This window comes from Ipomoea nil, unplaced genomic scaffold (genome assembly GCF_001879475.1).
Source record: "Ipomoea nil cultivar Tokyo-kokei standard unplaced genomic scaffold, Asagao_1.1 scaffold2805, whole genome shotgun sequence".
Classification (NCBI taxonomy): domain Eukaryota; kingdom Viridiplantae; phylum Streptophyta; class Magnoliopsida; order Solanales; family Convolvulaceae; genus Ipomoea; species Ipomoea nil.
Window position 1 is genome coordinate 2843950 of NW_017619233.1, and position 16067 is coordinate 2860016.

The 16067-nt window shown below is 34.8% G+C and overlaps 1 long non-coding RNA gene across 1 annotated transcript; it reads left to right on the forward strand.

The window, feature by feature from the left end:
- Positions 1–1446: 1446 nt before the first annotated feature.
- LOC109158275 lies at positions 1447–4141 on the forward strand. The gene is made up of 3 exons (XR_002050350.1): positions 1447–2167; positions 2806–2913; positions 3987–4141. It is a non-coding gene; the product is annotated as an uncharacterized LOC109158275 (long non-coding RNA).
- The last annotated feature ends 11926 nt before the right edge of the window (positions 4142–16067 follow it).

Here is a 16067-nt window from a genome sequence, read left to right on the forward strand (position 1 = left end):
GTTGAGGACTTAATTGAGTAAGAATAATAGTCGAGGACTAAATTGGTAATTATGATATAGTCGAGGGACTATTTTGGTTATTAACTCTATACGAAAATAGCATTTTCATCCATCAATTATATTGTCACCACTTTCATCCATCAATTGTATGCGTAGTAGCTTTCTAAGTCCATAAATCGACTATAAAATGTTTTTTAAACCAAATCCCTATAAATTTACGAGACAAAAAAGTCACTTCAGACATTATTGGATGACGAAAAGTGATCAAGTGTATCATTGATAGGGGTGAGCATAATTTGGGTTCAATCCAAAAAATTTGCGAAATCGGGCTCAAACTAATGGGTCGAACCGTAAAAAGCCAGTCACAAATTAATGTACTCGGTTCGAATTTCGGGTCTAGAGTATAAATTTCATATAAAGCTTATTAGGCTTAAGGTTCAGACATGCACCCTCATTTCATTTCATTTCATTGCACCTCTCACTCCTCGTCTTAGGCCCAACCTCTCCATGGGACAGTGAATCCGACTTTGCCTCTCCACCCTCGTGGCTCTCACGATCTCACCCCTCTCAGGCGGCTCTCACTATCGACTCACGCCTTCGCCGTCAGTCCTTCACCAAATCGTTGCTTAGTCACTCCCGGTAAGTCTCCTCTAACCTCTCACTTTTAGAGTTTCATCCACTCATACACATAGTCTCAATCGTCATTCTCTAGCTCTCTACACAGGAAACCCTAGATCATGTGAGATATCTTTCGAGACTTTGAGCTTATAGACTTCTTCGGTGACCGCCTCTTGCCATTAAAATCTAATAGGAGCAACATGTACTTTACTGTTATTTTAGTTTTTTGTTTTAAAGTTCTGTTGGAGCCGTTGGTAGAAAAACAAATAATAATCAAATAAAATATGACTATTATTTTCTGGAAAGAAGGGAAGAAAAGATGAAGAAAATTGGCTAGTGTTTGGTGTTGGGTTTTTGCAAGAGTCAAGTGATCACTCTTTCCTTAAAACCTTATTTGCCACCTCCCAAAGATGCTAGGAGCGTTGTGGCCTAGGCTTCCCAGGATAAAACTTGCTAGTGATTCAATGTTTGAGCACTCAAACAAGGAATCCGGCGAGCAAGACAAAGCTATGAACACAGTATGGCTAAAGAAGGAGTAGAAGCAGAGAGGTTTTGAGGCTAAAAGATCACTAGTAGAAAATGGACCAAAAAAATACTACAATACACGTCTTTAATTACAATTAAAGACTTCTAAAGTAAGGGAAGTAACGCGCAGTGGCATTTAAGTAAATATTTAAAAGACTTTACGTGTCTTTACTAAATTAGTAAAGACGCGAAAATTTAATGCGGAGACAGTGCGCGTCATTATCGTCAAGGTAAAGACTCGTATTTCTTTTATTTCATACATATTAAAAAAACCATATAAATATCTTTTACTCCACAAAACCCTAAGTTTCCTCTTTCTCTATCTCTCCCTCTTGCCGTCGCACTACACTTCTCCCTTCCGCACCTCAGTCTCTTCCACCTGCCCCGCCTCCACCGCTCAGTGCACTAAACTTCTCTCTGTCTTCGTCTTGCTCTCCTCAGTGGCTCCCTTCCGGGCCTCAGCGTATAAGTCATCCCCAAGACGGAGTGCGTCAAAGAGTAGGCCGTGGCCGTGGCCGTTTTCCGCTGGGATATCATTCAACGGCATCTTCAGATTCAGATCTATAACCGTGAAAGGCGATGGCGGCTTCAGATTCGACCAACACATCGCGTGTTCTACATCCAGCAGTGGATGTGGCGGCAGTGACCACTTCAAATCGCATCTCTCCCTTCTGATCCAGCCTTCAATCTCCATTTACTGAAATGAAGACAACTATTACGATCTCGTTGGGTGATTTTCTATTACGATCCTTTCCTCTACTCTACATTGCAGTGAATCAATTTTATTTCTCTGTTCTGGATGTTTCGAAGTTACCAAGACTGGATTTTTTGAGTTCTGTTTCCTAAACTGTGAGTGTGCGGCTGATAGCATTTTTGCGTTTTGATTTGCAGTAAAACTCTATTGAAGCCGACAATACTTTGGATAAAGCTATTGAGAAACCGTAGAGAGATTCAGCTGGAGCAGATGCTCAAAGAAATTGCCAAGCTTCTCGAAACTGGTCAGGAAGCCACTGCTCAGATTCAGGTATAAAGCACTCTTTCTATGCTAATATTCAATCCCAGTGCTCATACAATTATTTTCATTTTATATGCAATTCATCTAATCCTACCATTTGGAGATTTAAATGATTATTAAGTATTAACAATGGGGTTTGTTGTTACTATATCATGTGGAACATATTATAAGAGAGGAGAAAATGATGGCTGCCCAGGAGATAATTCAGCTATTTTTTGAGCTCATAAGTGTTCATCTTCCAATAATTGAGGCATAAAGGTATACATATTTGGTTTTCTGATGAGGGAATATTGGATTCTTTAATCCTTCTTTTTTAAGTATCACACACACACACACACACTTGATTATTGTGACTCTTCAGCATACAGGTTTATCATAGTACTAGTGTATTTCTCCATTTCAGAATAACATGTAATCTGTAATGAACAAAGAACAAGTTTAGTGTATGCATGCACAACAATTATTAATGTTTGAATGTACTTGAACTATTAGAGGATTACTGTAAAATTCCTTCAGCATCTAAGGTGTTTCATTGAGTTGTTTTGAGTGCCATAGGATATGTTTATGAACAATTCCCTTTTATATCACATTCACATGATCAAGTTTACCTGACATACTTGATTTCCTTGATATGATATGCTTTATAGGGCTAGTTGTGGCATTACTTGGAAAAGAAACTACTGCTGGTGATTTTCTGGTTGAAGATGTTCTAGAGGCTGGCCTAGCACAACAAATAGAGCAACCACTTCAATCAGGTGAGATTGCATAACTTGAATGTTTTCTTAATCTTCTGGCATTTTATTCAGTGTATGTGCTTGCTTGTTTTCTGGTGCTCTGCCATTCTTTGGACCGAATTTGAACCTTTGTTTGCATGCAGCCCTGCAAATTAATTTAGTGTCCAGATGAAGTAATATGAATCAAAGTTTTCTTTTCAGTATTTAATCATGAAGAACTGATTTAGTGTATGAGCTTGAGTAGGTGATTTCATCATATATAAATTAATGGAAGTTGGAGTACTACAACTCTTATACTAAACAAACATTAGAATTAGTATGTAAGCATTCAAGTTAAAACTTATTTATTGGATGAACAGGTGAAGACAAGTATGTGGTATTCATCTCTGGTTTGAGACTTTGAGTGTTGGGAGCGGCACCTCCAATCCTCTACAATTTCAGCTTTTAATTGATCATATAACTAGACATCTAGGAGATGAGATCGAAGGTTTTGTTTCATTTTCTTCTATCACATATTTTGCATGTTACTATCTGATTGATTTGAGCAATATCTTTTTAACTTGTTCAAAAAGGACCAAAATATCGCATCTCAAATTGTTCAAGTAGTCATTGCTATAAATTCTGTCGAAGTTCCAAGTGGACTTCTGAATGGTTAGGTAAACTCTTTGCTTTCATTATTATAGAATAGATGTTTGAATATTTTTTTCCTTTTTATTATTATTATTGTAAGTTAAATAAATTTCTCTTATTTGTAAACGGTCTTCTTATTTTTTTATTTTTTTTTTTTGTGAGAATACAGTGTTCAATTTCAATTCATCAGACACATCTTCTTTTTGTCTCTTAAGTTGATGTTTGTCTATGAAATAGTCTAAATGATACAGTTAAAAAATATTATGTTGTAACTCTGGATATAAATATGTGCCTAGAATGGGCTCTACTCATTGTTATGGTAAATCCAGTATTAATTTTATAATTGAAAGAGTTGCACTGTCTTTTAAAAATTGATAGTATATATACTCATTGTTATGGTAGTTGCATTATAATATTTTATAGTTTATATACTCATGTTCTTTTAATTATCCAAAATTTTGTAGGTATATCATGACACAAATGTGTATTCTAAGGATGGAATATATGAGATAAGGAGGGCATGGATAGACTATTTTGTAAATAAGTGCATATAAATGTTTATTATGTGATTTAGATGGAATTACATTATATATATAATGATAGATTAATGTTAGGGTTATTATATTGTGTTTAGAAAATTATGTATGTTGGATTATATATATATTGTGTTGAATGGTTTGAACCATATAAATGTTGTTTGGTGGGGGATTTTCTGTTGAGCATGGTGGGGGAATTTTCTGTTGAGCAGGGATTATATTGAATTAAATTTAATATTAAAAGAATATAAGTACAGGCGCATTTATTTTTTTTTATTTTTGTTAAACACAATACGCGTCTTTACTTAGCTAGTAAGAGCATCCACACTTGTGGATATTGTGGGGAGAATTCAGAATTAAATCTTCCCTTCATGAGATAATAGCTAGTGTGGACATGAGATAATTGAAAAATAATCTCCCTGCAAATGTAGGGAGATTGTCAGAAAAAAAAAAAAAAAAAAAACAATAAAGCAGTGAGACGCAATTGCGTCTCACTGACCACCCAGCCTGGCGCGTGTGCGACACGCACCCGGCTGGGCGATTGACAGCTGGCGGCCACTCTCATTTAATACAAATCTGGCCGTTGCTGGCCGAGCAACGGCCAGATTTGTATCGGTTGCCGGCAACGGTCACATTTCCGACCGTTGCTGGCAACGGATACTTTAAATAAAAAAAAATATAATATATATTCATCTATAAATACCACATGTCTTCACAATTTTTTTACATTTTATCCCACTCTCACAATTCATTTTAATTCTTTCAATTTCTACTCAATTTCTTTTATCATAATGGAAAAAGACAATACTTCCAATCTCGTAGGCATGTTGGAGTAAAATAGAGAAAGAAATAAAATATAAATTTATAAATAAAATAGATAAAGAAATAATTAAAATATAGTGAGTTAAATGGTGGGGTCCACAAATAACTCCTAAATATCTCAAACTGATGTGGAGAAGAGTTATTTGTGATTGAGTGAGATAGTGGAGAATGAGGTGGATGCTGGGGCCCACAAATAACTCCTAAATCTTTCCAGCTGATGTGGATGCTCTAAAGACGCGTATAGTCAAGCTTCACGCGGCTTCCAAGTAAAGACGCGTAAAGTTTCAGCTTTCCGTGTCTGCGCCATACGCGTCTTTGCCAAAAAAGACGCGTATTGTCAATTAGTAAAGACGCGAATGGTTAATTTTGTACTAGTGGATAAACTTTCGTGTTCTATATTTTCTGTGTAAAAACTCTACTGCCCAACTCCTCCTTATATAGGGGTGGATGATTTAAATAGCTTTTGTTAGGCACTTAAGAGCACCCCTCCACCTTCCTGTAACAGCAGCCTTAAACCTGAGTTTCAATTTGAAAATTAAAAATTGGAATTAACTCAAACAATTAATTCCATAACAGTAGAATTGAACACCCAACGGGGCTGTGTTTCAATTCGAAAATTAAAAATTGGAATTAACTCAAACAATTAATTCCATAACAGTAGAATTGAACACCCAACGGTCACAAAACTGCACAGGTTCGTGTAGGCCGAAACTTCCAGTTTCGACCCCAGGCCCGCAGGTGCCGGCGCACACGAGCTCGTGCTTGAATCAAGCATTTTTTCAATCTTGTCTAGTTGGAATTTGATTTGCACCCCCTCCCCCGCGCGAGAGAGCCTCTATGCTATACAATTCTACAAGCTTCAAAAGAGCTCTTGTATATAAGGGGGGGAAATCCTCATTCCAAACCAATGTGCGACAAAACTACCCTTCATTTTTCCAACTCAATGGGTCTACTTTGAGAATCAATATCTCATTCACCCATTATCCGTTTTGAGCGTACAATATATCAATATCTTCGTCTCACTACGAAGTACCCGAATCCATTTTGACCCGACCCAAATCAGAAGTGGACCCCACTGATAATTGTACCACAAAATAGCCACTTAACATGCCATTTTATGTCATTTTAAGCTATTTTTTCCAACAAGTTCTCCTACATTTTTTTTTTCAAAAAAAAAAAAAAAATTCTTCGACTCTTCTAGGGTTTTATAACTATCATTACATCTATTTATAAATTCTTATTAGTCACTGTTAGGGATGAAAATCAATCATTATTGTGTGGACCATGATTCACACAAGTTGTGTGGACCATATTTTGTCTACTGTAAAATAATGTACATTCAGTACAAAAATAATGTATATTCAGTACAAAGATAATGTACATTATATACAGGGGATGTACATTATTTTTGTTTTTAGTGTACATTATATTGTATAGTGTATATTCAGTACAAAAACAATGTACTTTTGGTACATTTAAAATGTACTTTTTATTATGGTCCACATAACATTGTGTAGACCATGGTCCATACAATAATTTGCCGGATGAAAATATGCTTAGACCACTTTGAAGGGGCCTATGGGCTATGACCTTGCATGTTTTGGGCCTGTTTAGGCCTGACCTATTTAATAAATAGATTAGGCTTAGGTCTACTTTAAAGCCCATGTATATATAGTCCCCAGCATTTTTTAAATTCGTTGTTTTATGGTTTTTTTATTTTTTTTTTTATTTTTAAGTCTGAGCTACCGATCAAAAAAAAAAAAAAAAAAAAAAAACCATAAAACAACGAATTTAAAAAATTATATTTCGCAATTGTCTATTTAATCCCTGGTGTCATCTCTTTTTGGCGATGTGTATTCTAAAACCCTACTAAACCTCTGCATCCACGGTTTAGGAAGAAGGAGACTAGGTGAGTTACTAATTCTAGGGTTTTTATTCGGGTTTCTGGGTATGGAAGAGAGAAACAGCAAAACCAAGGGAAAAAGATCAAAGCTTTTTGTTAATTCCCATCTGGGTTTTGCTGTTTCTCCGTATCTATTCGTCTATCTAGTGCTTATTTTGCGTATGTGTTATGTATTCATAAAGTTTACATTTTTTCGTTTTAAATATCTTTTCCAGCTCTTGCCAGACAACTAGCAAAGATGTATCTCCACTTCTACATAAACGACAATGGCGACAAAGTTTATACGACAAAGGTAAGATGATTAGTATTTTTTTTCCTGTTTATTGTGCAATTGACTTTTTCTTATGTTTTCTGTTTTCCTATTATTATTGTCTTAAATATGTGAACTGTTTTGAATTTCTTGGATATTGTGTTGTAAACCTGTCCATTTGAGCTTTTATTCTTTGTGGACTTGTGAACCTACAAAAATATTATGTGCCATGAATAGAAATATGAAGCTTTGAAGAATTAGGGGACTAGAAGCATTCTTTGTACAGTTAATTGGATTTAGCATGGAGGGATTGTTATCATCCTCTCCTTGTCAACTTTTTACTTAAAAGAACTGTGGTACACACTAATAATACCAGATTACCAGTATTTAGTACTATGGATAATTATTTTCCCATTTGGTGTGATGGGAGGGTTACCAATCCCAGGGCCTTTAGATGTGTGACTTAGGATCCTATTCAATGCTGTGATTCTTCATTTTGAACCAGGATTATAATGTTTCTGGCTTTTGAGCAGAAAGCCAATGTTTTGTATAATGTATATATGTTTCTTCCCTGTTCCATGGACTTGTAGTTCTCTGCTCTGGGTTCCAATCTCTAATTGGATTTGTTTGCACTTTGCACTTAAGATCTTTTCACTTCTCAAAACTTAGCTAATTGTGATTGTTGATAAATTCTGATTTTTTTGTTTTTGTATATAACCAAAGTGCCATTTTCACCAATAAACTGTAAAAGGATTTTTTATGAATTAAAGCAATTTTTTTTTTATTATTGGTAATTGAGTTAATGACAAAACCCTTTTGGCTTTACCATATTGCAAATGGAGCTACAAGTAACGTGAATATAAATGTAAGCACATCTGTCTTCTTCTGCATGCTGGCTGAAGCCTCTTTAATACCGATGACTTTGATATTTCCTTTTATTAGCAATTTTATTTGTCTCTAGTGACTTTCACTCTTTGAACACTTTGGATGCCTGCCTATTTCCAACTATGTGTTTAGGTTGCCTGACATTATTGTTTTTGTTTTTTGGGACTTTCAGAAAGAATCACCGGTAGGGCTGGCCACACAATCTGCTCATCCAGGTAACTTTGAGATTCTAATTACACCAATGAACTATTGAGATATTGAAATATAGTTGAAAGAACTCAATTTTGAGTTCAAATTATATTTTACGTTTCGCACCCCCTCACATTTGTTCTTTTGGTCTGTTATGGCACATAAGCATAGCAATGCAAACATCGCTTATATAACCTATGTATTTGAACTTCTATGGACTCATGCAGCTCGGTTCTCTCCTGATGACAAATTCTCGAGGCAGAGAGTTCTCCTAAAGAAGCGTTTTGGTTTGCTGCCCACCCAGAAGCCAGCCCCAAAGTATTGATTGTTCCAACTCGATTGAGGCTTTACCTTGTTGTAATGCTCTTTGGTTCGACTTTGCAATAGAGGGTGTGGATCGATCATCAAATGTTGTTGCTTTAGCTTTTCGTTACGCATAGAATGCATGACTTTTGAGAATTGACTCCAACTATTTTATGCCCCTTGTAAAAGAACATCCGAGGGTCCTCGTAATTGGTTTCTTGATGGATTTATGTGTTGTAATACCAGATTTGTATGAAAATATCTTTAGATGTTTCCCATTTTAAATTTAAGCATTATTGCAGCTTGTGGAATGGTGTCACTGCTTCTCCCAATTTTGAAATGAGTTATTTGGAATTATATTTTGCTTCATAAATGAGGAGCAAAAAGGTTGTGTTTATAAAGAAGATTTTGGTATTTTTGGTCTTCCACCTTAATATGTTTTTGGTTTACTTTTTAGAGGTGAAGTGAGCTTTCACTAACCAATCTTGAAAAATGAAAACAAATGCTTTAAACCATTTGAAACTTTAGTTTGGTTTATGGGATTTGGGGATTGGGGATTGGGTATACATATTTCATGTTTGATTTGCTTTAAACCATTTGAACCTAATTAACGAAGATAATTTAGCTTTGATTATAGAAATTGAAATATGAAATCTGAAAATTGATGTTTAGAAAAATAATTGCAAGTTGAATTCTTCTTCTAGATCTTCAGAAATGTTGATAGATTACAATGTAGAAGTATTTGTGAGAATTTCTATAGAAAATTTAAAGAGAAACTGAAAAGTGAAAATGAAGATAAAAAACCACTCTAATTTATACTTAAAATTTGCACTAAAAAATCGCTACGGGCTACGTGGTCACAATGGAGAGTTGAACTAAGCAACATCAATTGTTCTATGAAGTAACATATTTTTGTTGCTTATTACTCAATCGAGCAAATTACACTTTTGGTCCTATGACTATAAGAGGCGTGTTAATTTCAGTCCGTGACTTTTAAAACTAACAATTTAGTCCTTTAACTATGTTTTTTTTAACAGATTTGGTCCTCCGGGCAAAATTACCGGCCAAAATTCGCCGAAAAAACATAACCCATTTTAAAGTATTTATAATTGGGGGTAAAATGGTCCTTTCACGTCCGTTCTTCTTCTTCCTTGCTGCGCCTTCCGCCGTCGATTACCATATCACAAAAACTATTGATTCCTGAATTTAAATCACTGCTACTCCCAATCTCATACTGATAAGCGAGGCTACTGGGTTGTTGATTTGAGTGCAGCATATCACCAAAATTGTTGATTCCAGAATTTATAGCACTGCTACTCCCAATCTCATGATACTCATACTGCTGATAAGCAAGACTACTGGGTGAGTGTACCATATCATGATTATACTTTCCAAAATTCTCACAATTACTCTTCTCATTCCCATTCCAGTGATTAGGGCAATAATAACTGGGCGCTTGATGAATTACCCTATCAGGAATAATGCCCTTGTCCTTGTTATTTTCTTGATCGGTTCCAAACACATCATAGAATACCTCGTCAACAGCATTATTATTATTCTAAAAAACGCCGCAATTTTCTCGATCGATTTCCACCTTGCCTTTCGGATTCTTGAACACAACCTGCGATCTCCGCCGCCGTAAATTACGCCGTGGAAACGTGTTAAGCCGGTCGTCGTTAAGACCAGCCCCAGATGGTCGCGATGAGGCGTCACTCCAGCTCTGCCCTCCGATCATTGATCTACCGATTTAGATCGGGGAATTGTGTGTAAAATAAGAAATAGCAACTTTAGGCTATTCCTGAAAACTCAGGAATAGCCTAAAACCAGGTGAGGCAAGAATCAATATTTTCCTCGCAAGGGGAATTGGAACATTGTTTTTGGGAATAGAAATTTTTACCAAATAAAGGAATATGCCTATTTCTGAGAATGCTATTTCATTTCAGACCTATTCCGCGAACCCAATGTGCCATGAGGGGTTTGGACAATCACATAATTGAAAAAAAAAAAAGAGTATATTTTAGAATTTACCTTGTTGGAAGGATAACTTGCTGCATCATGACCTTGATGTGATGCATATAGAGAAAAATGTGTGTGACAACATCTTTCACACAATTATGGATGTCAAAGACACGCCTAGTGCACGTCTCGATATGAAGGACATATGTAAGGGCGAGCTACAGTTTGCACCGTACTAATCAATTGGTTGTCTATGAGTAATTAGAGACTTTCTAATTTGGCTCTATGAGTAGTTAGAGACTTTCTAATTTGGCTACACGTGTTGTTTCCACATCTTCTAAATTAATTGAGATGAAAAGTCATGATTGCCATATTGTTGGATCGCAGCGCTGCACTATGCTTACTTCCCATCACCCATCCTGGGATTGTTGGAAGTCAAGCACACTTAATCATAGAGTTCTATGGTATCTGGTTATCATATCCTACTTAAAACCAATTGGTGATAAGTAGGTGGACATTAACTATTTAACCATATCTCTCCATGGTAAGCTACAACGCCACGTCTCGAATCGAACAGGGGTTGGACTCGGCCAACCCGGCCGACGCCCAACACATATTTTTATGCAATTTCATTTACATGTAGCCTTCATGTTTTTACCAAGCTGTCATTGGAAGCTTTTGAATGAGTTAAGTTCATTTTTCTAAAATCTTTGCTCTACATCCCTACTCGTAGACAAACTATGTGAAATGAAAAACTCGATTGTTTTAACGTTGTGTAAGAACGTTTTTTTTTTTTCTTTTTTTTTTTTTTTTTTCCTCTAGCACTGTTTGACTGCATGGAACACTTCATGTGCATCTTCCCTATGAATCACGTTTAGGTGGCCCAGTACAATATTGTTGAATGTATCCATTTGAAAGATTCATCATTCACTTGAAGTCCAAAATGAAATATAAGATATATGTAATATGTTGAAGGTTCAATTATTGATGTATAAATGCTTGAAGAGTCAACTCTCTTTTTTCCACCAATTCACTAGGTTGGGACGTGGAATTGGTAAATGATATATTCCTTCCAAGGGATGCTCATCTCATTTTAAGCCTACCTACTTCTGTAAACATTGTACCTGATAACTGGTTTTGGAAGGGGGAGTTGCATGGGGAGTATACAGTTAAAAATGCATACAGAGTGATCACGAGAGAGAGGGGTGATAGAGGGGGATCGGAGGTGAGTTGGGCGGGAATATGGAAATTGGATTTGTCTCCAAAGATCAAGTCTTTTTTTCTAGGCTTTGTGTATGAAACACTTACCTACTAAAGATATCTTGGCCATAAGGCAGGTCGCATGTGATCCTACTTGTCCGTTGTGCGGGATCGAATAGTGCACCTTTTGGTCTAATTATTCATGATATAAGATCTTTGCTAAACCAGCTGCGTTCTTAGCTTAAGCTTTGTTAAGAGGGGTGCAAATGCCCTTGCTCATGATCTTGCAAAGAAGTCCTTAGATTATCCTATTCTAGGCAGGGTAGAATATGTTGACAGCATTCCTCTTTTTGTTTCCTGTATTGCTTGTTCGGACTTGCTGGTTTATTATTAATATAATCGTTTGTTTTGGTTTGCTAAAAAAAAATGCTTGAAGAGTCAACACACTATGCATCATTTTATTTTGACGATGATGCTCGAGTCAATCATTTGAACTGAATGGCGAATCAATCTTTCAAGTCATCATTATCATTGTGGGCAAATCATTATTATTATTATTATTATTATTATTATTATTATTATTATTATTATTATTATTGTGTGCAAATAAGACCTTAAACGTACAAAATTTGTGCAATTAACATTTTTTATCTGTTATTTTCAAATTTCTTATAAAAATATGTCATAATGTCACTTGATATATAAAATCATTTTTCTTTAATAATTTAATAATTATATAATATATTATTTTTAAAAAAATTTAAAAAATGGAGGTAACTTGCCTATGACTTTGCCATCGATGGTGAACCTTGAAAAGCCTCTCTTGATCCGTCAACAAAGTCAAATACTCAAATAGTCCGTCAATTATTTAATTAAGATCCATTTAAAAACTCAAAAAGTAACAAGTTATTTTTTGAATTTGCTTGTATTTGGCTACCAATTATAGTCAAAGAAAAATGATCTTAGCCGGCAACTATTTGATGCTTTGTGAAAGTTAAATATACAATTTTTGTGTGTTTAATGTAATAATATCTCAATTGTACACTTTTTTATTCACTGATCTGATTACACAAAATATAGAAATTTAGTGACATATTTGATACATTTTCCTAAATCTAATCCTTCAAAATGTAAATTGTCAATTTAGTCTGTCAATTGTTTACTTAGAATCCATTTGGAAACTCAACAATAACTTTCAAAAGTTATTTTTTTTGAATTTGTGTGTATTAGCTACCAAAGAAAAATAAAGTCAACAAAAAATACTCAGTGTAGTCAAAGTAAAAATTACCCAATTTGATAATATAAAAAAAAAAAAAGATTTCCAAGTTTTTTTTATTTGCAAGACAGTTTCGTATCCATATCTCATGTTTAGCTCTCTATATCTTTCTAACGGCATCTCCAACTATTGAGATAAGAGGCGAACAAAGTGGAAGAAAGAGGGAAAAATTGGCTGATTGATCTTCGAAGAGAACTTTCTTTCCGAAAATAATGTGCGAAGGCGCGAGTTACTCACACACCACAAAGATGTTATATTATTTTTAATTTTTTTTTTTTTTACTAAAATCATGCCGTTGAAACATCTTGATTTTTTTTTTCTTTATTTTTTTTTTGGGAAAAGGATCAAATAAGCCCTCGAACTTTAGCTTAAAAGTCAATTAGGCCCCTAAACTTTTTAAAGGTGCAATTACACCCATCAACAATTCATTTAGATGCAATGAAGCCCAAAAACAAGTTAATGACCTGCTATCACAGGTCATTAGGGTTCATGCCACTTTCCGACGAATTTTCCGGCCAAAGAAAAATGTGACCAGCAATCGACCCAGATTTGCCGAAAATTTCGCTGGTCACTTTTTTTTTTTTTTTGCCGGAAAATTCGCCGAATGGTGGCCTGAACCCTAATGACCTGTGATAGCAGGTCATTAATTTATTTTTGGGCTTCATTGCACAAGTCATTAATTTATTTTTGGGCTTCATTGCACTTAAATGAATTGTTGATGAGCGTAATTGCACATTTAAAAAGTTTAAGGGCCTAATTGACTTTTAAGCTAAAGTTCGAAAGCATAAAAGCATATTTGACCCTTTTCCCTTTTTTTATTTTTTGTTTTCTAGAATTTTTATTTGTTATTTTATTTGTAAATTTATTTTTAAAATTTTAAATTTTACTAATTGTTGGTATATATAATATTTAAAATTTGATTCCGAATTTTATATTTCATTATTTAAATTCACAATTGAAATTATAATTATAAAGTTAAAATTATTAATTTTAAAAAATAAAATAAAATAATAAATAATGTTTAGGAGTGTAGAGAAATAAAACCAGAAAATGGGAGAAAGATTAGAAAGAAAAATAAGAGATGAGATTATATGGTGATGTGACCGTTGTTATACCATGGACCAAAATCTATCTTGCAAGGTGAATCATCATCTTAAATTGTGTGAAAGTCTAAATTCTAGAATATAACAGTTTCTAAATTTTGAAAATTTGTAAATACAACACATTCATTACAAATTGTGAATTTTTAAAAGATAATTTGTGAACATTTAATATGTAAATTAAGTACATATAATATTATTGAATTAATAATAAACCCTTTTTGAGTTCCCAATACATCCCGGGGAAGGTAATTACACACATAGATTTCCATAATTGCAGTGGGCAGGCAAAGGTTTGGAGAATCTTGACTTGCTACATTTAGCATAACTAAAATGGAGTGCCAAAAGGCAACAACTCAATTTGGGCACTCCGCAAACAGATTTGCCTTTCCATAGCAATTAAGCAAGGCCATTTACATTCATCATCCATCAAGAACTAGCAATATATGATTATATGAACTTACAAAAGTGCAATCATTGTTAAAATCAAAATGACCAAAAACCAAGGTGAAAATGGAGTCAACTTGATCAATGCAAACTACTGAACCATATAGTGATATATAGCAAAGTAAATACAAAATCAGTATTAACAACCTCTACCACAGTTCAGCATACTTGATAGCACTAACCCCCCCCCCCCCTCCCCCCAACCCCACCCCACACACACACACCCAAATGCATCTTCAGAGTAAGATTCATAGAGATGTTCAATTTCCACAAAGAGAAGAAAATTCCTTTCAAGCATTAGCATAACACTTGAAAGCAGATACTGTGAACTATGACTGAAACCATCTTAAAAATCAACTTTTAAAGAAAGACAGACTCTCCTATGCGCATTTTGCCCTAACAGAACAGCTTCAAACAAACACCAGCTGACAAGTTGGCAAGAATGACTAATACAAATATTGGTTTCTTAAGTTCTATAATATAAGTTTAAAGTTCTTGTGATCTAGGTAACGAACAACGAGCCTTAGGCTAGAAAACAAGTTTTATTAACACATCACACAGGTCTATGACATGGAATAAATTAGTGTCCAAGAGGAAGGAGAAGGTATGACTTAGCTATATATTCAGTCGAGTAGTAACAAGGATGGGCACTTATAAATGGTTGGCGTATGAATGTTTTAAATGTGTTTCTTAGGCTGCTGCTTGTAGAAACTTTATTGGTGGAACTAGATTACATGTTTTTATCCACTCCTCAATAGTCAATATGTGTGGGGCATATGACAGACACAAACTCTTCATTTGCAATCATTCTGCGCAAATATATGAAGGAGCTAACTAAAATTGAAAAAGCTATAAGTCTATAACCCCCAGCCCAAAAGTCAAATAACAATGTTCTTAAATGTAACCACTTTGCACATTACATGTAAAAGAACTATTTAATGACTGTCAATTACTTTCAATTTAGTCTCCTCTCTGTCAAGTTTACCCCCCTGTGGTCTGGGTTTTAATCTTTACTATTAATTTCATTTTGATACCATCTGCCTCTTGTCCTAGCTTAAAGTCTCTAGGGAACATCTATGGCATAGAAAATCTGTATGTTAAGTAAGCCACGCTCAACATGCTTATTTTCGTATGTGTGCTTTTAGTAGTATCACAAAAAAATAATAAAAAACACTACATACAACTAGTATCTCTAGCATCAACTAGCACAACAAGGGATCAAATATAAAACTTTTAAAAAGCGAAAATGTGAAATAGCATACTACCTTGCACCAGAAATTTTCACTTCCACATGTCTGTTAGTCCTACTAGACTGCTCAAACAGATATATACTCTCTAATAATAAGTTTTCTTGCATTAACTAAGTTGTGAAGATATGATTTGATGGTATAATATGAAAGGACTAATTCATTTGTAAGAGTTCAAAATACCCTCTCCCAATCACATTATAGTAATTCCAGCAAGGAAAACACTGAGAAGAGCATAGAGGGGCTTGTTAACATTCACAATTGTGCAATGCAATTTTCGGGATTTATCAAATGTAAGCAGGCAGCAAATATAGCACCGAGCAATACAGAAGTACAGAGCTAAGGAAACATAGGTCTCTGAAACCAGAGCTTAGGGTTTGAAGGTGACACTAATATTTTGACTTCAAAATTTTCAGAGAAATAGAAATCAG